Source organism: Triturus cristatus, chromosome 2_1, assembly GCF_964204655.1.
Source record: "Triturus cristatus chromosome 2_1, aTriCri1.1, whole genome shotgun sequence".
NCBI lineage: Eukaryota > Metazoa > Chordata > Amphibia > Caudata > Salamandridae > Triturus > Triturus cristatus.
Window position 1 is genome coordinate 800,820,174 of NC_140581.1, and position 25,916 is coordinate 800,846,089.

Here is a 25,916-nt window from a genome sequence, read left to right on the forward strand (position 1 = left end):
ATAAGTGTCTAAATGGATGATTTGTTTTTGAAAAATGGATTGTATTACTGACTGATTAAGTGTATCTTATTGAATACATGGCTAAGTGAGTAATGTTTAAATGTGTAAATACCTGTATCAGTCTCTCACTTTGTGTATAAGTGTCTGCATGGGTTGGTTAGTAGCTACATGAGTGTCTATATAGGTTATTAGTTGGTTTTTTGAGTATCAGTATGAGGGTCTGTATGGTTTGGTGGGGGGTATTACGTAGTGCATAGATGCATGAATGAGTGACTCACTGTTTGTATGTGTTGAAGACAGCATGTGTGCAGGACTGTATGGGTGGATGAGTGTGTGTATGGGTGTGTTAGTGAGTGAATGGCTGTCTCAATAGTGTCTTTATGAGTAACTACATATGTTTTAAACTAGTATATGTGACTATTGGTGAATATAAGTGAGTATATGTGAGAGTGAGAGATTGAAAGAGTTCCTGTATGAATAAGTATGTGTTTTTATAAGTGATTATTTAAAAGAGTAAGTATGTGTAAGTTTCCGTAGAAGTAAGTGTGGTGGTGTGTGTATAACTGTATATACAAATTAATGTATGTTTGATTCTTTATTAGCATGAGTGACTACGTGTGTGAGTAACTCTATGGATGAGAGGCATTGTGTTACAGGATGTATAGGTGTATGAGTACATATGATGTGTGAGTACACGTATGAGTCACTGTACAGGACTGTTGGTGAATGAGTGGATGTTTATGTGGATCTTAGAATTATTGAAGAGGTTGTTGTAATTGGTATTGGTATGTCCATTTTTTTGAAAATTTCAGTCTCTATTTTTGAATGTTTGTATCAAAGGTTATATGAGGGTGAGAGGAGGTCTACCACTCTGTCACAAGGATGATGTCATCAGTGATGTCATTTGAGATGTCATCAGTGATGTCATGAGTGATGTCACTGACCATGTCACGAGTGATGTAATATGTGACGTCATCAGCAGTGCATTGCGGGCGCGCGAGTTATAGTTAGCTTAACTAACTATAACGGGGAAATTTCATTGGTTTTTGACGAGTGAAATGTCCCGCTAACTATAACGTGTGTGAAACCTATGGTTTTTTCACTGAATTTGCAAGGTTTTTTAAATGCTAATTCCTAACTATAACGTGTGTGAAACCTATGGTTTTTTCAGTGAATTTGCAAGGTTTTTTAAATGCTAATTCCTAACTATAACATGTGTGAAACCTATGGTTTTTTCAGTGAATTTGAAAGGTTTTTTAAATGCTAATTTCTAACTATAACGTGTGTGAAACCCATGGTTTTTTCAGTGAATTTGTATGGTTTTTTAAATGCTAATTCTTACCTATAACATATGTGATTCCCATAGTTTTTTTATTGATTTTGTATGATTTTTTTATTATAAATTCTTATATTAAATGTGTTTTTTTTTTAAAAAAACAAGTTTTTTTTGGTAACTTTTTATTCTCTGAAAACACTATGTTTTTTTAAAAAAAAATCTGCAATATATCAATTTTTCTCTTTTTTTTTTTACCAAACAGGTAAGATATATTAGTATAACATAGAAAATATATATATATTTTTTTTTTAGTGCGCGTACGGTAAGCGTACGGTAAGCGTACGGTTTACGCAATGTTCGTAATTTATCTACTCTGTTTGCGTATAGTTACGCAATTTGCGTAGCCGTGCGTACTGCGCGTGGGGCGCGTAGGCGTGTACGCTACACGCGCACGTTACGCGGAAGTGTTGTGGAGTGACTGTTTTGTGCATGCGCGCGAGCGCGTGTCTTTTTTACGCGCATGCGTACTTTTACCGTAAGCGCACCGTAAGCGTAACGTACGCGCACGGTGGGTCATGTGATCATGAAACACAACTTTTGATTGGTTCAAAGTAGTTTCAGTTCTAGAACTCTCCTACACCACACCCATTCCCCTCATTTCTGCTTGTTATCCCTTAGGAGAAGGAGCTGACTTGTCTTTGTGATACGATGACAGACCAGCACTCTTCTACTGAGAGTGAGGCTAGCAGCACCACCATCAGGCAGAGAAAGAGGAAACAGAAGAGCTCTTTCATATGGGAGTATTTCAGTTTTCCAGAGGGTGAGAAAAAAGTCAATGCTGCCTTGGTGACTTGCAAGCTGTGCCAGCGTGTACTTTCGCGAGGTAATCCCAACAAGAAGTATTCCTTCGGGAATCACACTATGTTGAGACACCTTCACGATGTACACCCTAGGACACATGCTAGACATACTAGGGGCAACCCTTCAGTAAGTCAACCAAGCACATCCACAGCAGCTCAGCCGAGCTCTTCTTCGGAAACTCCGCAGAGCCCTTCATCTGTGGGGGCAGATTCACCTTTTTCTGATCCTGTGGAAACGAACCCTCGGTTGGGTAGGGTTACTATGCGGTGTTCATTTTGCCATGGTCTAATTGTTCATAGGGAGACCAGTCTTCCCCTCATTAACAACAAAATAGACCAGCACATATGTCCAACCAGCTAATGTTCCCATACTTCCTTTCCTCTGTCCCTGCATGAACACAACGGCTCTTTTAAGAGCCAACCTTACCTCTCAACTTTTTTTTTTTTTTTACCGTACGCGTACGGTAAGCGTATTTTTTTTTTTTTTTTTTAAAAACACTAAAAATCAATTACCACATCTCAAGATCCTTGAGGAATTAATAACTAAATACTAAAAATCTTTTTGAGATAAAGTGGAAGAAAGGGTCCATCTAATTTCTCACTTACCTGACCCACCCAACAATTTAATTTTTAATTAAAATGTAATTGAAATTACTTGAAAAAATGGTTGTTTTTTTTTGAAAATTTTCTTTCACAATCTGAAAAAAAAGAAAAAAGTATTAATATTTAATAAATCAATATATAACACAGTACACGTATTTACATATTTTTCCCCAAAAACATTTTGCCTTTTTTTTGCTGTTTTCAGAATATATTGCATTTCACTATAAATTGTGAAAGCAATTGCATTCATCATTTTACAGCGGGCAAAAAAAATATAACAATCTCAAAGATTGTTTTAAAAAAGCCCACAATCTCTTTTTACTTAAACATAACTTTATAGAAATGCATAATATTCTAAAAAAATATCATCTAATATCAATAATTATTTCTTTAAAATACCGTCTGACAATTTTGTTTCAGAAGTATAATCACAAAAATATTATATCTCAAATAACTCCACAATACATCTGGGTCCATTTCCTTTAGGCCAAAAAGTAATTTTAAAATTCTTTTTTGATTAAATTTCCAATGGTAATCCAATAAAATTCTAAAGTTTAAATTGTACAGATCTCACCGATTCTCTCTAACATTTTGGTTTCCGAAAGATTAATTAATAATTAAATAAGTCCACAATACAATTGTTTACCTTTCCTCATGGCCAAATAGTAATTTTAAAAATCTTTTTTTAATTAATTTTCAATGGCAATCCAATAACATTCCAAAATTTAAATTGTGCAGATGTTACCGATTTTGTCTAAATTTTTGGTTTTCGAAAGTTTCATTAAAAATTAAAAAAGTCCACATTACAATTGGTTACCTTTCCATTAGGCCAAATGATAATTTGAAAAATCATTTTATTTGAAAATTCCAATGGTAATCCAATAAAATGGAAAAATTGTTTTGTACAGATCTTGCCAAGTCTCTCTAAAATTTTGGTTTCAGGAAGATTAGATAGGAATTTGCTAAATCAAAAGGCAAACGTTGCTTGAAAATCAATTTTGAATCATTACACAGTGTCCAGCCTTTTTCACATTTAAGATAAACTGTGTAATGTCCAGAAGTAACAGTAGGTCCTTCATGGAAAATTATTGCAACTGTTACAAAAGTTTTTCCTGAAATTGATAATTGCTGTCCTGTAAACTTCTTTATTAAAGTATCCAATTTTGAACCATCAGCTTTACATCGTTGCATCATTAAAATTACATACTGTCCGTATTCCTTTAAAATTAACGTTGAAAACATTTCAGATTGACACTCACCGCATTCCATGTTATGATTAGCATCTTTAACTAATTTAGCAAAAGTGACTGTTTTACTTTCTGGCAATGTTAAATAAATAAACCTTTCAGAATCAACATTAGAGCCACATGTATTGTAACAGTTTTCACAACTATGTTCCCATTTATAAGAGACACCAAACATATTTTCAATGGGAACCCCTTCTTCTTCCAGTACCTGAAGAAAAAACATCAAGAATTCCTGTGCGTCTTGCTGTACATTTTGAGAAAACTGTGTTCGTCCTGAACATACATCTAAAAGTTTTCTAATTTCAGTAGCACTTTCTATTTGAGTTTTATCATTACTCAGCTTTTGAAAAAGGAGACTCAACTCAGAACAGAATCTTTTTCTCTGATTTACTATTATCTGCTCTTGCACACTTTCCAGATAAAATGCAACATTCAGCACTACATTAGCGTAGCAGTTGACACCAGAGCTATTTTCAAAATGACATCCTACAACCTCTTCTTCATTTTCCTTTTTCTTTTTGCTTGCAATTACATCACTCCTCTTTTTTTTCCTCCTCTCTACATCTTCGTTACAGATATTCTCATTTCTCCTTTTACGAGAAACTACACGTTTCTCTAACACAGGATACTGACCTAAATGAGGAGCATAGGTTCTTCTTAATCTATTATACTCCTTTACACAATTTGTATCAGCACTAACTTTTGAGTCATCAAAGTCTATCATGAATAAACCAGATAATGTATTCACTCGTGACAAAGCTACATAAGCCATACCTTCTTTGAACACAGTTGAACCAATGTTCACAAAAGCACAATCTACAGTCAATCCTTGAGACTTGTGAATAGTTACAGCATATGCTAGAGAAAACGGAAACTGTTTCCTACGTACATATAAGTCTTTCACAAGCATGAAACGAACTGAACAACGACAAATGTCTTTAACTTCTTCTATCTGATCAAATTTTATTTTTAAACATTCAATTCCATCTTTTTTCTGATAATTAATAAAACCCACAACTCTTCCCATAGCTCCATTAACTAAACCTTTTTCAACATCCAAATTTCTCCTTAAAAATACTCTACAGTTCATGCAAACATATAGATTTTTTTCTAATCCAGCAGTTTTGGAAATGTTCTTCTCTAGTGAATCCAATTTATTTTTCAGTGTGCCTGTTAATGTGATAGTAATTCTTCCATCCTCAATTTTGTCCACTGCTTCCAATTTCCTGATATCTTCCTTTTCCAATTTTAAAAGCTCCTCATTGAATATTGAGCATTCACGTAGAGTTGGCATTAAGCAGATGACACTTTTCTTTTCTGCAATGTTCTTGTATATCTTCTCTGCAACTATTTCTTCCTTTGGAAATAAATTATGTAGCAACCGACTCTGTAATGCTTTTTTGCCAACTTCTGTGAGTAGTCCAATTCTGATATCTTTCAGAATACTTCCATATTCTTCATCGTTTGCTTGCCTCATATTAGTAGTAAGTTCCTTGTACTCAAAGAAGGACCAAATATTTGCATTACCGATGCTTCCCAATGACTTCTTTCTGTCTTCATGTGTCACAGTATTAAACACTGGTTGTCCTTTAACTGGAGTAAGTTGTAGAAGATCCCCAAAAACTATGACATGTTTTCCACCAAATAACACGTCATAGTCTGTCCTTAGAATTTGCTGCATTCTTAAATGCACAAAGGCAAGCATTAAGTTTGATACCATGCTCACCTCATCAATAATGAGAACTTGCATCTTCTTCAATACTCTTGAAACTTCCAAGCATGCTTCTCCAGTTAGCTTGTTGTATTGTATTTTGTTCTCATGCTCCACTGGTAACATTAGCAAACGATGTAAGGTGATTCCTTTTATGTTATATGCTGCTAACCCAGTTGGAGCAGTAACCACACAAGACAAAGTAGAATCCGTTTTTTGCTGTAGGTAGCTTCTGATGACTTTTATTAGGAAACTTTTTCCAGTTCCAGCTTGTCCGCTTACATACATCCTGATTGGATGAAATGATGTGCATGAGCACTCTTTTTTTTCATGTAGAAATCCGTGATCAATTTTGTTTCTGATCTCTTCATAAATTTGTTGCTGCTCTTCATTCAGTTGTCTTTCCAAATTTTGTAAGTCTATAAATTCTTCTTGAGCTTGATTCATAGCCGTTTCCACTTCATTCATGGCTATTGATGCTTCATTTTCAACGATTGGTTGTCCTAGGGGATCTTGACTGAGTGTTCCTGAACTTTGGCTGTCTTGAGAACTGTCAGCTGCAATTGTAGTTTCCTGTTCAATTTCTTCATTTAACATTTGCACATAAGTTGAGAATGTACTGCATTGTATGCTGTCTTTGCAAGCATTAAAAGAATCTTCATAGCTTTGAAATTCTCCCAGTAGTTCATCCTCTGTACGCCATGGTTTAAACAGCTGTAAAAGAGCCAAGTAGTAAAATTCCTTTTTGTCAGTAGTGTCGCAACTCAGCTTCCTGTGATTTATCAAACTTCCTTTTGTTTGCTTCACCAAACATCCTTCCTCACCAATGACTTTATATTTTCCATTGTTGATGTCTTCTGCGGCTTTCCGTGAATAAATGTAGTTCTGCAGCACTTCATAGAGACACATGTTCTCCAGATGATGACTTCTTTTGGGATAATATGTGTCCAACATGTTTGATTTCAAAATATCTGTACTTTCTGGGTCATTCTCGGCCAAATATTCAATTTCTCCAACAGATTTCAGTACCCGATTTCTCATTGCTGCAAAGCCTAAACTTGCCCAAATTATTCTTCTTGATTTCGAGTAGAGACTTGCAGAAGATAACCTATCTGAACATTCGTAGGATCCAATTTCTCGATGCGATAACATCTTTAAACTGAAACTGTACAGCTTCTTACTGACAGTCTTCTCGTGAGAAATCTCTTCCCACATTTCTTTCAATTCAGTTTTTTCAGATTTAGTAATGTAAGACGTTACATATCGAGCAACAGCAATGGAATTATCAGCTACATACTTTATATCCATGTTTGCATTCCACATGGATAAAATGACTGGGTTGTACTCATTTATATTTTTTGATTCTTCTTTTCTTTTTAGGTTGTAGGTATTCTTAGGTGATTTTCTTGTGATAGTATGTCTCACAGATGACATAAAACTGTTTACTCTTCCATTTGAAATAACAGGTCTAGGAAATCCAAATCGACATTTAGTGTAGTATTTATCTTTGCTCTTGTATTTCCGTCGACAGTATTTTCCACACCGATGACTTTGGAAACGTAAAACTTGCTCCTTTAACTTTTTCTCTTCTGTGCTTTTTGGTATAGCACATGTTGCATATTCTTCAATGTAAGATAACACTGCTTCATCAGCATCTGTTCCAAACTTTGGGGCATCCTTGATCCACAACAGCATATGAATATGAGGAGCACCTCTTGCCTGGTACTCTTTTCTCCAAAAGAAATCCACTACTTCTCCAAGAGGTGGATTTTTTTTATTGCAGATGAAGGACATCATAGCCTCAAATCTATGATTGAAATATCTGCAAACATTAACCGGATCCAATGAGCACAGTTCTCCTGCTGTCTTGTATTGGATGTTTTCAATATTTGAATTTGCCTCTCGTAGAAAATCCAGTAAATCATCCCAAGCGTACTCAGCACAGCTTAGGGTAAGGAACCATGTTGGTATTCCTAAATTTCGTAACATGCATTTTAATTCACCATGGCGTCGGTACCAATATTCATTCGTCCCACGCTGACAAGCCATCAGATTGATCAGTTGTGTTTCCAAATGATCATCTCGGTGCTGCACTGTCTCCATAAAATCCTTAGCAGACACATTTTGTAAATGTACTCCACTTTTTAAAATGTGATTTACTGCATATGATAATGCAGACAAGTCGCTTTCAAATAAAAGATGGAACAAATAAGGAATACTTTGTCGAAATCTTGGATCTTCTGCATATAGTCTTGTAGTCCGATACTCAGAAGCTGGAATCTGTTCTGGACGTTCATCGTATCGTCCTCCTTTTCCTTTAGGAAACAGCTGGGGAAAACATCGAGCTTCCAAGCTCTCCTCCCATACACTCACGGGAGTTCCTTTTGCTTTCTTCATCTGAAAGAGATCAATATTGTCTCCCATAACTTCTTTTGAATGAAGAGGATGTATGCTAAAATGTTCATAAATTTCTTCTTCCTTTGACTTGTCCACTTTTTCAATTTGTCCAGTTGGTGTTTCTGTGTCTTCTTGTAAATCTTCTTCTTCTTCTTCTATATAAATTGATTCATACCATTTGTTATTCCTTTTCAAATACAAATTTGCTCTTTGTACTTTCCGTACATCCACCAGCTCCTGCCAAATCTTATTCTTTGTAGGTACACCATTAACCAGAATAACTAATGGTTCAGTTTCCAAAGTATCTGCATCAATAGTTTCCATATTTTTTTTCAAATCCAAGGGCAAATACACCACTCTACCTTTTAAACCTCTCAGTAAATCTGAAGGAGGTAATTTACCAGTTTTGGGCTCCATACGTACTATGGTCTGGAACGGATGAACACATTGAATAAGTATAGACTCATATGTATTTAATTCAGAAAGTTCGGCAGGAATAACATCCAATTCTACATTATTATGTACAGCTCTGGTCGGCATTCTATTTTCCTCTAACTTGTTGTAACAGTATTTACAAATACGCTGATCTTCACCCAATTCAAAACAATTTTCAAGAAATATATATGTGGCAAAATCCTTCCACTTATAATTATCTTCATTTTCACTTTTTCTGTAGAGATCAACATTCCTAGTTTGTTTTCTATAATGAGTTCTGCGGCAACAAATACAAGTTATATTTGGTCTTTCATTAGAGATTATTGCAAATTTTGTTATGTGATCATTAAATGTTTTACTTACAGAGGGTTCTACATTCTCTTCCACTTCTTCCTCATTTACTGTGTCCTTTTCTGCACTGTCTTGTTCAGGACCAAAGTAACAAAACTGAATTTCATCAATAACCTTCTCTACATCTGATACCGATCCACGGAACAGAGCCCTATTTAATTCATCTAACTTTATTGCTGGACTTTTAGCAAAATACAACCATCTCACAAACTTTCTCATTTCAGTATGATGAACAGCCAGCATCCTAAAATGATGAAAAACACTTTTACACACTTTTCTAGATAGACAAGCCAGAGAATGACCCTGCAAACCAGTATTCTCTCTCACTCTGCATGGATCTAGACTTTGAAGCACCTTAATCTTCTGTTTAACACTTTTTTTACTATATTCTCTTAGAAACTCACGAAATTTATCAATAGATTCCTGACGCACAGTGCAAATACTACTACAATTCCAAGTGTACACTGGGGCTTTAGGACGTCTCCCCATAGCCTCATCGGCCATCACTTGTACCTCATCTCTTGGAACCATTATCTCCTTCTTCATTATGCAACCATTTTTCACTTCATAAGCACGACCTCTGGTGTCAACTGCATGCAGCAAACTATTACTTTGAAAATAACTCTCTTCATTAAAAAAAGGTTCACTACTTGAACTATGCATCCATTCTCCTAAAAACACTTTACAAAAGTTTGTTCTTTTCACTACTCTTTTCCTTTTGCTTTGTGATTTCAGTACATTAACCATTTTATCTAATGTACGCATCCTATTCAAAATTAAAATGAATAGTTTCCTTTTTAATTCTAATGCCTTTGCTGCAATGGCTTCAATTTCTTTTTTTCTCTTATAATATTTTGCCTTTTTCTTATATTTCTTCACATCCTTTATCAAATTGGACATAACTCTTCTCTGAAACATTTTTCTACGTATCTCTTTAAACACTGTTTTTCTGTTTAAGTTAATCTTTATTGTTGCAGAAGGTATATTTGCATTAACTAAATTCTCAATTTTTTCCTGTTCTTTTCTATTGAAAACATTCTTTCCAGTACAGACATTTTGTACATTTTTCCTTTTTTTGAAGATGTTCTTTAAAAAATCTTTTGTCTGCTTACCAGAAGACTTTCTCTTTTTCCCAACATGAGCATCTCCAACTAACTTAGGTCCTCCAGTTGTCTTCAAATATAGTTTTTTTTGTGGTTTTTCCTTAGTCTGGATTTTGTAGGCATCTTAAATTTTGTTCACTGCTCTTCAGCAATACCTGAAAAAAACTAAAAAAAAATTCCTTTTTTATATTTAAATATATTACTACATTTTTTATGATCTTTTCAAATCTTAAAATACTAAGTACCCCTTTCCTAGAAGTGAAAATCACAATAACACCTTCACAAATTAAATATCTAAAACCAATTCCTGTGTGCACACAGAGTCATGCTTTGAAATTAGGTAGAAAACGAAATTTCTTTGCCAATTGGAAAGCACACTTTCTACTACTTTTTTGGCAAGTGATAAGTACTTTTACAGTCTGACACATTTTGAATCCACTTTTCAGATTCTGATAAAAGCACATGTCCAAACTGCTTTTTGAGACCAGCAACATGTGTAACCTGGGTGACTGACTACACTCCAGCAAGGGCAACCAGCCTTAGTGATGCTGAATGTATTTGCATTACTAAGTGCAACCTCAAACCCCACTCGGTTGTGAATACTGTGCATGATTCCACAGGATAAGCAGCTGGGTGTGTGCTAAGAGTCTGCTTCTGCATAAAAAAATAGCTCCCCCTTTCCATCTAATGCAAATGTAAAATCACCAGAGCAATACCAAACACCTTTCTGAGACCAGCAACATGTGTAACCTGGGTGACTGACTACACTCCAGCAAGGGCAACCAGCCTTAGTGATGCTCAATGTATTTGCATTACTGACTGCAACCTCAAACCCTAAAAGTATTCCTCATTTATACCACTACACCTTAATTTATGGTGAAAACATAGTCCATATTATTTTGCATGTTTGTATTTGCATTACTAAGTGCAACCTCAAACCCCACTCGGTTGTGAATACTGTGCATAATTCCACAGGATAAGCAGCTGGGTGTGTGCTAAGAGTCTGCTTCTGCAGAAAAAAATAGCTCCCCCTTTCCTACTAATGCAACTGTAAAATTACCAGAGTAGTACGCAATAAATCTCTGCCTATAATTCCTCTTTGCCCACAGAGTCATGTTTTCATATTAGTCTGAAAACGTAATTTCTTTGCCAATTTGAAACCACACTTACTACTCTTTTTTTTGGCAAGTGATAAATACTTTTACAGTCTGACACATTTTAAATCCACTTTGCAGATTCTTAAAAAAGCACATGTCCAAACACATTTTTCAGACCAGCAACATGTGTAACCTGGGTGACTGAGTACACTCCAGCAAGGGCAACCAGCCTTAGTGATGCTGAATGTATTTGCATTACTGACTGCAACCTCAAACCCCACTCGGTTGTGAATACTGTGCATGATTCCACAGGATAAGCAGCTGGCTGTGTGCTAAGAGTCTGCTTCTGCACAAAAAAATAGCTCCCCCTTTACATCTAATGCAAATGTAAAATCACCAGAGCAATACGCAATAAATATCTGCCTGTAATTCCTATTTGCACACGGAGTCATGTTTTCATATTAGTCAGAAAACGAAATTTCTTTGCCAATTTGAAAGCACACTTACTACTCTTTTTTTTGGCAAGTGATAAGTACTTTTACAGACTGACACATTATGAATCCACTTTTCAGATTCTTAAAAAAGCACATGTCCAAACAACATTTTCAGACCAGCAACATGTTTAACCTGGGTGACTGACTACACCCCAGCAAGGGCAACCAGCCTTAGTGATGCTGAATGTATTTGCATTACTGACTGAAACCTCAAACCCCACTCGGTTGTGAATACTATGCATGATTCCACAGGATAAGCAGCTGGCTGTGTGCTAAGAGTCTGCTTCTGCATAAAAAAATACCTCCCCCTTTCCATCTAATGCAAATGTAAAATCACCAGAGCAATACCAAACAGCTTTCTGAGACCAGCAACATGTGTAACCTGGGTGACTGACTACACTCCAGCAAGGGCAACCAGCCTTACTGATGCTGAATGTATTTGCATTACTGAGTGCAACCTCAAACCCTTAAAGTATTCCTTATTTATACCAGTACACCTTGATTTATTGTGAAAACATAGTCCATATTATTTTACATGTTCCTCACATTTAAATTTCTCCCAAAACAGAAAATGATAAACACAACTTCAACAAAAGGAATTCCAATTCTATTATTCATTTCTTAATTTACCATATACATCCCCTCTCAAACTCTAAACTCACCTTTAAAATTAGTTAGTTGTGAAAGAAATGTGGCACTCAAACAGCAGATTATCAGAGCCAGGATCTCTGTTCTGTACACCTCTCTCCTCTCAGCAGAACCAGATAATGGCAATGTTTCCCTCTTTTTTTCCACACATATACATGTTAATTTCAAATCTCAGTGCTTCCCCCTTTTTTTCAAATGTAATCACACATTTCTATTGGTTGAAAACCAACCCTTTTCCAAAAGTACCCTTCCCCCAACTTGAATTCAGCCTAGTACCCTTCCCCCAACTTGACTTCTGCCTGCTACCATAGCAACAGCTCTTGAAACACTGCTGTGTAGAGTTAGGTCAGAAGTTCACCACACAATGTTTCATTTCCAAAGAGCAGGAGTGCTTGACTTTTCAAACCTAACAGCAAATCCATAGTACTGTTCTTTGGTAACACATTTTTCTGTACCAATAAAAAACATGCTTCTATAAATTTACACATACAGCCTAGTTTTTATTGTAGAATGGTATGAAACAGCCAATCAGTTCTTTTTTTTATACAAAAAATATGTATGCCTCCATTTCCAAACTGTCTTTCATTTCTTTTTACCATTCTACTGAATTACACCTCCTGAGTGCATCCAGTTCTCCTTTGAAGATGTTCACAGTGTGGATTGTAGGGCACAGCTATGTCTTCTGGAGTGAAAAGTATGCAGAGAAAACAGGTATGGTGAGAGACCTTGCTTTGCCAAATGTAGACATTAAATGGATTGGTCAGAGAGGGTTAAAGTGGCACCAATTGATGCCATTGGTGAAATCCTTCATGCAAATCCAACACCCTGACCTCATAATAGTGCACTGTGGTGGCAATGACCTAGGCACTTTGACTGGGGTAGGTCTGGAAATGCTTATGAAGGAGACCTTTGCACAACTGTTTTCACTTTTCCCTAAAACTGCCTTTGTGTTTTCTAACATATGCCAAAGGCAAAAATGGAACTGGTCCAATCATTTTTGTCCACAGATTGCAAAGCAAGAAAGCACGTCAACAAATCTGTTTCTGCTTTCCTCCGTGACTATGGTATGGGTTCCATTTACCACAACAACTTGCGTTACGACATGCAAGACATTTATAGAGGAGATGGTGTACACTTCACTGATGAAGGGAACAGAGTCTTCCTCTTGAACCTTAGACTCTGCATCGGTACTTACTTGTAGGTACCACTAAAAAATCACTTAATAAACACAACGGCTCTTTTTAGAGCCCCCTAATATCTAAACACTTAAATCTGCATTTCATTTTTTTTAAAAAAAAATTTTTACCGCGGGGTAAAAATCGCGGGGAACGCGTACGGTAAGTACGCGTTCCCCGTGATTTTTTTTAAAATTAATAAATGTTTTTTTTGTACTTTTCTGTCCTTCTTTGACCCCCTTTCAAATGTTAGGGGGTCTGTAACTCTCTTCCTTGCCCCCTTTTCAAGTTATCACCCTTTTTTTTCTGAGTGATACACACAAAATGGCAGCCGCCGCTTCCTGGTTTCGACCGATTTGAATGTTTACTAAGATCTAACAGCCAATCAGAATCGCACTCGCGCACGTCACCGTACGCGTACGGTAAGCGCACCGTAAGCTGGCTCAGATATATATATTGATTTAAAGGCTATTTTCTCAGAATCTACTGAACAGATTTACACCAAACCTACAAAAGGCACTTCCTTGACCTGTAGACTACCTCTCTGCCAAATTACAAGGAACTCTGTTCAGCCGTTCGGGCTGTAGCAGTGTCTAAAGGTCCTATGGAAAAATGCATGGGAAAAACGCGTTTTGGGACCCCCTTTTATCTCAGCCCCCGCTTGACGAATCCCCCCGAGACTTTCAGGGTAGGAGCGGAGCGTAGCGCCCCACCTATTTTAAGAATTTCGCGAGGATTCGTCGACCGGCGCCAAAGTTATTCAAAATAGAATGTTGCGGTTTTCCTATGGTAAGAGGGTCCTAACTATAATTACCTACTGGCGACCGCCAGTAGGTAATATATATATATATATTGGCTTGGGAGCTTCACGACGCCTGCAACCCGTATAACCAGTCGGTTACCCACGCTATACTTACCCGGTCAAAACCACTGCATTCTGGGTCTGGTGGTTCTTTTGAACATTTGGAGAACTACTTCAGGTGGGCGTTTGAAGATTCATGGGCGGAGCGGACTACAAACCAATCCGGGGGTGACAGGACTTAAACAGTCGTGTTGGCTTCCAAACCTCCTGATTATTCCAGGCGCTGACGAAGGCTACACAGCCGAAATGCATTCGCCGCATTGTTGCAATTTGGAATAAAAATCCTTCTTGTTGTCCTCTAACGTGGCCTCCGCCTTTTCTTTGAGGAGGGTTCTTGGTGATGTTATGCACGTGAGCCAGAGACGTGCTACGGAGACCCCTGCATGGTATGGGCCTGGTCTTCACTGGCTTTTGCTTCGGCGAATTCTTTTTTGGTTCCAAGTTATTGGAAGGACCAGTGCCCCCGCCGCATCTGGGAGGAGAGGAGGTGGTGTTGGGGTCATTCATGGCTCCACCTTGGGCGAGGAACATTGTTTGCTTTTTGCCCCCGCCAAGTACGTTCCTGGATGTGTTGGTCATGTGGTCTGGGGACACAAGGAGGTATCAATATTCTGAGCGCAACACAGGACATTGGCTTGGGAGATTCACAACGCCTGCAACCTGTATAACCAGTCGGTTACCCACGCTATACTTACCCGGTCAAAACCACTGCATTCTGGGTCTGGTGGTTCTTTTGAACATTTGGAGAACTACTTCAGGTGAGCGTTTGAAGATTCATGGGCGGAGCGGACTACAAACCAATCCGGGGGTGACAGGACTTAAACAGTCGTGTTGGCTTCCAAACCTCCTGATTATTCCAGGCGCTGACGAAGGCTACACAGCCGAAATGCATTCGCCGCATTGTTGCAATTTGGAATAAAAATCCTTCTTGTTGTCCTCGAACGTGGCCTCCGCCTTTTCTTTGAGGAGGGTTCTTGGTGATGTTATGCACGTGAGCCAGAGACGTGCTACGGAGACCCCTGCATGGTATGGGCCTGGTCTCCACTGGCTTTTGCTTCGGCGAATTCTTTTTTGGTTCCAAGTTATTGGAAGGACCAGTGCCCCCGCCGCATCTGGGAGGAGAGGAGGTGGTGTTGGGGTCATTTATGGCTCCACCTTGGGCGAGGAACATTGTTTGCTTTTTGCCCCCGCCAAGTACGCTCCTGGATGTGTTGGTCATGTGGTCTGGGGACACAAGGAGGTATCAATATTCTGAGCGCAACACAGGACATTGGCTTGGGAGCTTCACGACGCCTGCAACCCGTATAACCAGTCGGTTACCCACACTATACTTACCCGGTCAAAACCACTGCATTCTGGGTCTGGTGGTTCTTTTGAACATTTGGAGAACTACTTCAGGTGAGCGTTTGAAGATTCATGGGCGGAGCGGACTACAAACCAATCCGGGGGTGACAGGACTTAAACAGTCGTGTTGGCTTCCAAACCTCCTGATTATTCCAGGCGCTGACGAAGGCTACACAGCCGAAATGCATTCGCCGCATTGTTGCAATTTGGAATAAAAATCCTTCTTGTTGTCCTCTAACGTGGCCTCCGCCTTTTCTTTGAGGAGGGATCTTGGTGATATATATATATATATATATATATATATATATATATATATATATATATATATATATATATATATATGTGCCTAAAGAGGTGCAGCCTTTAAACCAACACTACCAATCATATTTAAACACTTAAACACTTAGGTTACATAAATACGACCCTTGTGCTGGAAATTACTTTAATTTGTACGAATGTATTATTATTGTTGATGGTGTTTTGATACATTATTAATGGGGAATCATCATCAGGACTCTAGGAATCATGATGAGCCCAAGTAGTTTTAAAAAAAAAATAAACTTTGTCATTTCAAAAAGAAAAACACAAGTACATGTATCATTTTGATGAGCAGAGACCTACTACACTCTCTTATAGCTGGAACGTCCTCCGCCAACCTTTTTACATATTGGTAGAGTTTTCAGGTTACAGCTTTTTATTTTGACAGTTCAAAAATTGTAAATCTTGTTATTATCAGTGTTTTTCCAGCATATTGCGTCATAGTGCCAACCTAACCCTGCAACTCCCCCCACCCCCTTGTCGGATAACTGTCGGGCCACTGTATTCCTTGCCGTCTATGTGAAGTGTCTGCATAATGAGTCATCTGTTCCATTAACGTACGGTCATGTGGTCTCCAGAGTCTGTGAGCTGTCTGTCCCAGTCTGTAAATATGCTCCTGTTGGGGGTTGTAGCCCGTTTACCATCACCGACCATGCCTGGAGGTAATCTGCTAGTCTTTCGTCTCTCCTAACTTGCGCCATTCTCACTCTCTCGGCAATTGCCCTTTCACACATGTCTTGCAGCCATTTGTCAAGCTTCGGTGGGGGGGGGTCGATTTTGCCATTCGATTGCAATGCGTCTCTTTGAAATTATTAAGCCTAGAACCACACATTTCCTGCTCAACTTTTTGTTTTTTTTGTCGTTGGGAGAATTCCCAGTATTACTGTCTGCACCTGTTTGGGGACCTCCCAACCTGAGGCAACCCTTATTTTTTGTAGTACCTCCTCCCAGAACGCTGCCACTGGTGGACATGTCCATACCACGTGTAGGAAGTCGGCCTCTGGTTCTCGGCATCTGGGGCACGCATTGGAGCGCTCTGGGTAAATCTTGCTGAGAATTTTCGGAGTGAGATAGGCTTGATGGACATAATTATATTGTATTAATTTAAAGTGGGCGTTGGAGCACCCCTCTTTTACCCCTTCATGAATCCTACCCCAGTCGTTCTCTGTTATGTGTTCAACTGTCTCTTCTTCCCATCTCGCCTGTACTGGGAGTGTTTTCCTTGGTAGATCCTCGCAGATTGCTTTGTAGAGGTGGGTTATCATATGCCGTCCTTGCGCCATATATAGTATCACCTGTAGAGTTCTTGTTACCGGCGGTTCCTCTGGGAATGTTGGCCATATCTCCCTGGCCACCTACGAAATTTTTGCATATTGTAGGTACTGTCCAGTACCTAGCTCAAAGGAAATCTCAGCGTTTTCCAGTGAGATAAACTGCCCGTTGTGGTTTAAATCATCCATTGACAGACAACCTCCCACTTTCCATTCTTGAGTCCGTGATCTTAGCAAACCCTGGGATTGCCCATAGAGGGGCTTCTGGTGCATATGATGCATGCCTCACCACTTTTCTAACCATTTTTTCCCAGACCTCAGCGACCTGCCTAATAAGGTATGGTACTGCATCTGTAACTCCTCTACCCCTCATTAATAATTCCGGAAGAGGGCCTACCTCGTAAGACCCCTCCAACAGTCTTTTTTTCCCAGTTATCGTGGTCATCCAACCAGCGGATTGAATGCTGCAATTGTGCGGCCATATAGTAGTGTTCCATAAATGGGACCTCCACCCCCCCATCTGCCAGGGCCTCTGTAGCGTTGAAAAACTAACACGCTTGCGTTTGGGACCCCACATCAGGTTCGTCATCAGGATATCTAATTCTCTAAAGATGCTGGGCGGAATTTTATATAATGAATTTTGGAGTTCATATAAACATCTTGGTACAATGACAATTTTCGTGATTGCAACCTTTCCCATTATAGATAGGGGCAAATCCCCCCAAAAACGCACCGAGTCACGAATCCCTTCTACCACTCTGACCATATTGAGTTCCAAGAACCGCCCGGCTGGCCGTGCCAGTCTGATACCCAAATATCTAGGGGGGTCCAATGTTCAGGGCAAGCCTGCTTCAGGTGGCACGTCTGTTGGCTGGCTCACCAAACACCCCAGTGGCAGCAGTTTCAATTTCTTTGGGTTCACTCGGAGGTGCAACACCCTCCCGAACACCTCCAGAATAGTCAGAAAAACCGGAATTGAGTTAGTCGGCTGACTACAATACACCAGAGTGTTGTTAGCATACAGTGAGACTACATGGCTAGTATTCCCTAATTTAATACCCCATTCAGTTAATCGATTCCTGAGCACCCACGCCAGGGGCTCCATAACCATATGAACCCAAGTAGTTGCTAAAGTGGCTGGGTAAAATAGAAAAGGGAAAAACCAAACGTAAATAAAATAATAAATATACAATGCACCATAAAAATTAAATATAATGCACTGGAATATCATTTCTAAATTGACAACCATCTCTTAAGTGCTTACATAATTATTACTATAATGCTCACATAAAGTATGCTATCTATGCAGTCCAATTCCTTTTCCCGAAACTCCAAATCCGTAGCAGAAGGTCGATGCAACAAGAAGTGAAAGTATGTCTATTTTGTCAAAAATGGAACAATAGGTTAGATTTTTGTCAGATATCTCTTGATGTTTGAGTGCAATTTCAGTAGCATATGGATCCTCTGTGGCAGCATGCTGCAATATCTGGGTATGCTGATAGTGAGCAGAAAATTCTCAAACATCCTTTTTACTGCACCTGTTCCTTATAGGTTTTTAATTACTTGGCACTCAGTTCTCTTAATTGGAGGAGAGATGATCCACAGGTCTGCTAAATATCATAAATTGATGGCTCCTTTGCGCCATACAGGTGGATCAGGTTCCTGAAGGGTGTTTGGAAATACATCTATTCCCGGGGCCCAGAATCAGCCCATTTGTAGAAGGGGTTGAGGCTGAGGGCCACCTCTGGAACCAGACCTCCTCAGACCTGTCCTTACAAACCTGAAAGGCATGACTGTCCTTCCTTTCAGCTGAGAGAGTTAGGTCCACTGGGAGGTGAGAGACACATGGGTTTCTCAGGCAGTCGAGACGAGATATGAGATTCAGTTCAACAAATCTCCCGTAGAGATCATCCAACACACAACATACCCTAAATGTCTGCGGTGATGTCAAAGCTCCTAGAGGGTATATAGGATCTTTTGTCAAAAACACCAATCATTACTATACCCGACTAGATAAGGTATCATGGATGCTCTTAAGTTTTGTTTCTAGCTCAGAAACAGTCAGGAAAGTTAAGGGTGGTTCTGGACTTGAAGGGAGTCAATCCATTCATACCTCATGTACCATTAAAGACGGTATCTCTCCAGTCCATCCTTTTATTGATATCTCCAAGGGATTTTGGACCTCAAATATACCATATTTGCACGTTCCTATGTACCTGGAATCAAACAAGTTCTTGCATTTATGTGTTCTAGGATGTCACTATCAGTTCCACGTAAACTACCTTTTGATCTGGCATCAACCCCCAAAATCGCCAAACGTTTTGACTACATTTGTGGGCATGCTACATTGTTCTGTCAATTAAGTATTTCCATAATTGGATGAGTGGCTAATCTGTGCCTCCTTTTTTTCTAAGTGTTGTGATTGGTCCTGCAAGTTTGCCAGTTGTTCCAGTCTCATGGATTCAACGTCAACTGAAAGAAATCTCAACTATCTTCTTTTCAACATCTCTAGTTCATCTAGGCAGTTTTTTGCATGGTCCTGAGGCATTTGTTTATACCACAATCAAGGAAACAAAAATTATAGTCTTGGCTGAGAACATTGCCAGAGAAACCAGATGCATCTGCCAGTAAATGGTTCATAGCCCAGAGGGAGATGCCACTGTGTCTAATAGTGGTCACCTGATCTTGACTCACCTTCAACCACTAATTCAGCCTCTATTAGCTTACTGGAGGCCAGTCTCTAAAGATTCTAAGACTTTAGTTCTGATAACTCCCCTAATCGGCCTGCATCTACAGTCACGGTTAGTGCCAGAGAACTTGGAGAAGGGAGTTCCCATATCTCTTACGACTCCAAACGTACTGACCCAAGATGCTAGCAGCAGAGGTTAGGGAGCAACTTTGGGAGATTTTGTGATACAGGGTGTTTGGGACACAAAAGAAACAGGAAATTTCTCCAAATGTGTTAGTGGCCATTTACCAAGCCCTATTAAACTTCCATCTATTTCTACTAGAGCAGGCATTTTTGGCAAGAACAGACAACATGGTGGACCATCACATATTAATCGCAAAGGAAGGTCAATTTTTAAAATACTTAGCTCAGACCATTTGCCAGTGGACTGGGTCCAACCTCTCACTCTGATGGCAGTATATCTATTATAGAGGGAGAATAGGCCTGGAAAACAGCTAAATAGTCTTTTTGGCATCACCAACAACGACTCTGTGTCCCATTATATTTTAGAGGAAACAACCTCTTCTCCACAATGACAATGCAATCCTTCCCAGATTCTGTTCTTCAATTTCATCTCGTGGAGCTTGAGGATTGAACGCTTTGTCAGTCCAGTGGTCGCAAGGCCTTCTCTCCAATTCCTCTAATCTCCAGAGTGTTGAGGAAGATTCTGGACAATCAAACTTGGGTTCTGTTGATAATACCTTATTGGCACAAATGTCCCTGGTATCTGCTTTCAATCCAGGTTTGTGGTCCATCATTTCCCATCACTCTACTCACTCTTGCGCATTCCATTTCACCAAAATCTTCCCTCAGTTGTCTCCAATTGGGGGACTGGAGGTTGAGAGGGTAGTTTTAGAGGCTTAGGGTTGCTCTTTGTATCTAACAATCGAGATGTTCTGACATTTTTAAAGTGTTTTCCAGACAATGGTCGAATGAATTTCCTAGAAGGACCTCCATGCTTCCTCCTGTGATCCTGTTAGGACTCTGGATTTACTTGTTGGAATTGGTGGTCTTGATTCTAAGAAGTCAATGGTCTGGGATCAGGGCCTTTCATAAAACAATGTTTTCTGATTGTTGACTTGTCCTCCCACCTTCTGAAGAATTTGTTTCCTTTGGTGACAGTTCCCCACTACTGTCTTGGGACCTGATCCTAGTTTAACTAGGTTTGCAAGTTTCTCCTTTTAACCTCTTTTATCACTTGGCCTCAACTTTCTTTCAGCCAAGTTTCTTTTACTAATAGTCGTATGTTCAGGTGATGGAGTAGAGGAAGTGGGAGCCTTGCTGTGTGATGAGCATTTCTTTTGGGGTACAGTGCTTTTTAGAACTTCTTGGCTTTTTGTCCTAAAATCCCTGAAAGCAGCCTCTCCCTGCTCTCTCACAAGTTCTTTTTATATTAATGTATTCTCCTTTCGCAGTATCTAAAGAACATTTGTACATTCTCAACCTTAATCAAGCCCTCTCTGTTTATCTGTCTTGAACAGCCACCTTTCATAAACCTAATGTATTGCTTGTTACTTTTGATCTTTCATGTGAGGGTATATTTCCTACCTATGCTACCCTTAGTCCCTGGATCTGTTTTGCTACCGCCAAGGCTTAATAGTTCGAAGTTGTTTGTATGTTGGACCCTATCAAGGTCTATCAACGAGGAGAGTTTTGACCTCTTTGGTGGAACTTAAGGGTGCTATATTAGAACTCTTCTACTTGGTTATCTCCTCACACCTTTAGTTCCTATTATCAATTGCAGGAGGTAGGGGGATTTTCAACTGATTTTGTTTCCCAAGTGTTAAGTGCTGTTCAATCATTATTTATTTTCTCTTTGCCTTTTATAAAAAATTGCATCTTTTGACTTTGTTGAAATGTATGTTTATAGGCAAAGGGTTTACTAGTCATGGCATTGGTAGATTCCCCTATTTGTAGAAATGACAAGCACGATATACGAGGAGGTAATGGCCAGTTACTTACTGATAATCTTCATTACACTGAGTCCTTGTCTTTATCATTAAAGGTTTTGATACTCACCTTACCTCCTGCAGATTTGAGTGTCCACATACCCTACATGGAGCTTGGTATTTCAGTAATGAAGACTGCGGGTAATCAGGCCATTACCCTTCACAAACAAATGAAATAAAGCAATATAACCAGGGCTACTGGACTTGTGACAGGAGAGGACCAATTTATGCAGCAGGAAAAGGCGAATTATGTGGACTAAAGCGGCACATTTTGTGATAGCATTACTTCATTGTTTTGTCATTTCTACAAATGATAATACTGACTGGGCAAAGAGTTCACCTTATTAATATCAGTTTAACACCCAACTACAGCAATATGCAACAGAAAGGTGACCAGTCAAGCTTTGCAAAGGGCCTTCCTATTCTATCCTATTCTATTCTATTCTATTCTATTCTATTCATCTGTCTTGTATAGCTCCTGGCTACCTGAAACAGGCTTCCCAGTGCTGTCAATCCTAGCTGGAGTTAGAATAGATAAAGAAATTTAGGGAAAGAGGTACGTTTTCAGCTGTTTTCTAAAGCTCATGAAATCGTCATCCAATCGCAAGCTGATAGGCAGTAAGTCCCAGAGTTAAGGTGCAAGATATGTAAAAGAATAGCCTCCACTGCTAGCTATTTTAGCTCCAGGGACAATGAGACAGACAAGAATATTTGACCTAAGATCTCTGTTGGTCCAATGGGGGTGACCAACTGGTGGAGGACATGTGGGCCCAATTTATGTTTCCCCCGATGTGTAATACATAATGCCTTGAATTGTATTATGCAGTTTATAGGCAGCTAGTAAAGAGTTTTAAGTGCTGTATATGCTCACTATGATTTGGGCATATCAAAAAGAAGTCAAGCTGCAGCGTCCTGGGTGATTTAGATATTTTTGATGCCAAAGTCCATTGCCATAATCAAGGCAAGAAAGAACAAGTTCTTGAATCACTCTCCTTCGGACCGCCATAGGGAGCCATTTCAGAGTCTTCCTTAAAGCTCTAAATAGGCTGAAGTAGTAGACAACCACCTTCTTTACTTGATGTTTGTCTAGGGTAATCCCTAAACTCTTGACTTCCAACTTGGTGGATGCACGTTCTCCTAGGGAGGAGACCAGTTAATCTGGTCCCAGAGTGTTGGATTCTTACCCACTACCACTTTCTCTGCTTGGTACATGGGTATCCTCATTTTTAGTAACTTTCACAACTATATTTTTTGTTAAAATCTGCAAATTACGCAACAGCTGATTTATTCTGTGGCAAATGCGAAAAATAAATTTTTACCTGGAAAACATTACAGCTGCAGAATTGCATAGTTCTAGTGTCTCCTACTGTAATACATGGTGACGGTAACTAAACGGCAGAAGCAGGCATGGTAATTGCATGCCTTGCCAAGTTCTAATCATAAATCCAACAATCCCTGCTTTTAATATACCCTCAAAATATTTATCAGAAATTATGCTAAATCTCATCATTCCTCGTGAAAAAAGGCTTTGTAAAACACCCCAAAGTATTTAAAACGATACCAGTCTGATTCTTAGCATTATTTAGCAACCATCTTATTTTTAGACTTGTGTTTGGGACACTCATTATATGTTACACTGCTTCGCATGATGAGATGCATCTGGTAATGGCTGACAGTGGCTCATTTTTCCAGGGAGACTGAGACAATTAGAGGCGTTTTATCTCGAAATTGCACCCACACTATACATAATTTACAATGCATGCAAATCATTAAAGAAAAAACAGCTGTTGGAGTGTGAAGAAATGAACGTATAACTATTTAATCTCCTGAGAAACTCAGCAAAAATAGTTTGCATGCTTAGATAGATGAAAGCTATTTCTGCTGTCTGTAGATACTTTCGCTTCTGCTTGCATCATACAGTAAAAAAAAAGTATAGCATGAATTGGACAAGCTCAAACGTTACTGGTAAACATAGCAGCATGAAGGCTCCTCAAAAACAAGGGGGCATATTTACAAGCCCCTATCGCCACCACAATGTCACTTTTTCTGACGTTGTGATCGACATAGGTGCTTCACCTTATTTACAAACGTGGCTTAACCATCCCTTGTAAATTAGGCACCCTTTCACCCTATACTTAGCATGAAAGCTGAGGGCTATGGGTGTTGTGGTGGGCATTCCCATTGGTTTTGATGCTGCCCCGTATTTACAAGGGTGGCGTAAATATGGGAGCAGCACCAAAATTAAGACCACGGAAAACATGGTCTTACCCTGGCGCAATGAGGTGAAATTATTATTTCTCCATGTTTTTGATGTTTCCATGTGTGCTGTGTTGTGCAGCACACATAGAAACAGCAAGAGGTAATTGATTGTTTATGTGCAGGAAGGTGCTCCTTCCTGCACATAAACAATCATTAAAAAAATGACGTTATGCAACTTCTATGTGTGCTGCATTAAGTAGCACACATAGAAGTTAAAAAACTTCATTTCAGATTGCTTATGGACAGAAAGGGACACCCGCCTGCACATAAACAATCTTCCTCTGCAATGCAGGCACCCTTGTCTGCATTGGCACTAGGTGGCTAAATTAGTGCCACTGCAAGGGGAAGCACAGGGCTGCACCGTATCCCTGTAAATCAGTGCAGCTCTGTGTTTCAGATGTGGGGGAGCCGGCATTAAGCCAAGGAGGCTAATGCCACGCTCTGCCACTTCCTCGTTAATATGCCCCAATGAGTTCTAAATTAAGGGAGGCGCTACTTCTACGTGCTGTTGGTTGCCAATTCTGAGCATTCTTTCTATATGCTTACTGCTTGAACTTTATTGTCACTCATTTGGGGAGCAGAGAAACTGACCAATAGAAATGATAAGCTCTGCACTATTAACACTGAAGCTGTTCAATAACCTACACTCAGAATGCTGTGACCACTAGAATCCCCTTATGCTCACATGTTTCTAGCATTGGAAATGGAAACTCCAACCTTCTGTTCGGAGGTGTGAGTGGCATATACATATTATAAAGATACCCATGATGCAAAAGAATGATGACATGTAAGTTACTTTTTCCCCACAACCGATCTTCCTCTTATGCGTGAGATCTTGAATAGAAAACAGAGCAGTGCAGCAGTGTTTTTTTGTTGGGCCTACGTTTGTATGGAAACATTTTATGAAATAGTCTTACTGACCTCAGATCATGGACAAAGACTGTTTCTCCCAGGAGTTTTGAGATACAGCCTCCTACTTTCAAGGTACCAGATATTGTAGTTGTTCTTGATGGTATCTTGAATCTAGTAATTCCTCAACTTTTTACTTAAGTTTTCCATCCACTAACATGGGTGGGCAACCAAAGTAGAGGAAATACTTATTTACCTTGGATATATGGACTACAGGGTGTATGTTCCAGTGATTAAGAAGCCTTAGTTGAAGTGCATGAGAAAGGGACCTACACATGCTGGTGCAAACTTGGGATGGGACCCTGGAATGGATAGATAATTGGTAAATAACCAAACCTTCTCACATGTATTAGACACTGGTCCTGCACTATGTTCCTGACGGTAAACCTCCGATAAAAAACCATTTCCCTTCTTGGATGAATTTGATGGATTAATGCTGAATCTTTGATCTTATGAATTTCTTTGAGTAGACATTTTATAGAAGAGAGGCGAAAAAGATAGGTGGTCAAATGTGGGGGTGGATATCTGTGGAACAGAAAAACAAGGAGGTGCACCGGGTGTTATTGTATAAACATTCTGCAAAATGAATCTATTGCACCCACTGTTAAAAACACATTAAGTACTGTTCAAGTGTTTGAATCAATCATTTTTATGCCACCAAAATTGGCTGGCTATCAATTCCATTGTTTTATGGATCCCTGGTTGCACTGCCCTAGGGGATTCATGTTTCCATCTAAGGATAAGTAATTGTAATATAGGATCTGGAATGAAGATCTTTCCCTTGTGTCAAATTAGCTCTTTTTCCAATTTTTGGTGTGTTGGATTTTGGGCAATCCTCTGTGCTATGTTGAGGGTCTGATATTGTTCTTTTAGGAAGTG